This window comes from Cryptotermes secundus, unplaced genomic scaffold (assembly GCF_002891405.2).
Source record: "Cryptotermes secundus unplaced genomic scaffold, Csec_1.0 scaffold1044, whole genome shotgun sequence".
Classification (NCBI taxonomy): domain Eukaryota; kingdom Metazoa; phylum Arthropoda; class Insecta; order Blattodea; family Kalotermitidae; genus Cryptotermes; species Cryptotermes secundus.
This window is the reverse complement of record NW_019738363.1, coordinates 1,864,138-1,865,234: the sequence shown is the minus strand read 5'-3', so window position 1 is coordinate 1,865,234 and position 1,097 is coordinate 1,864,138.

Here is a 1,097-nt window from a genome sequence, read left to right as displayed (position 1 = left end):
GTGTACTCTTAACAGTGCAGTGGTTTGTGCAGAGTTAAAGATATATCTGTTATAACTGAGTGTAAAAGATCATTACTGCACACAACTCAGAAACACACTTTGAAGTGGTTCACAAATGGTTGTTTCTTGTATGTGGAAGTTTTCGTAAAAGAGATTGATTTAATTCTCTGTTTACCTAAATTCATTTTATAATTCTAGTTGTGTTGCTAGCATAATCTGCTTCATATTGCGCTGCCTAATGTAACAAGAGAAAAATATGAATCTACCCCTGGCCCGTGTTGCGACACTGCTGACTTGACAAAGACAGCGGAGGCAACAGCAAATGTTGTAATGAGTGGCCCAAAATAAACCTGTATACTCCGAGGACATGTACACACGAGGAATGTCGGAAACGTCTTGTGTCATTTCTGTTGCCCTGAACAGGGGGTGGAATCTTGAATAGGGGAAAGGGCAACACGGTAACAACTGCCTCTACGAATGTCTGCAGTAACTACACGCAGGTCTCGACCAATCAGAGAGCCTAAACAAACCAATTTGAATACCCATAATTACTTGCGGTTATCGTGGTGCATAATATGGAAATTGGTAAGTATGAATGTTTATTTGATGTGGTTGCGAAACGAAAGTAGACATTTGCGAACGAAATTACAGCTCCATATTAAACATATTATTTGTGTATATGAATGTTATGCTTACTAGCACAAATATAATGAGAAACATATAGAATTCTTTCAAGCCTAAATTTTTTTAGGTTATCATGTACTGTCATCTAAATGATATTTTTTTGATATGTTCTGCAATTTTCGGTTTATCCCAGAGATTGTCTGTTGAATGTGAAGGAGTTCTAAGAGTACCGTGACGGTGTTATAATTTTTGTATTGCTTCTTGCAGCATAAAAGTGTCAAAAACTTGTGTTGCTGCTGCGTGCTTGTCATCCAGCAAGGAAGGCATAAGATTCTTCAGTTTTCCAAGGGATCCAGCACGGTATGTCTGTTTTAATTCATGGTGTAATCACTATGTGTTGCTTAATCCAATGTCTTGGAAAATACATATAGAACAAACTATACCTAAATTAAGTGCAGCTTGCTATGCAATGA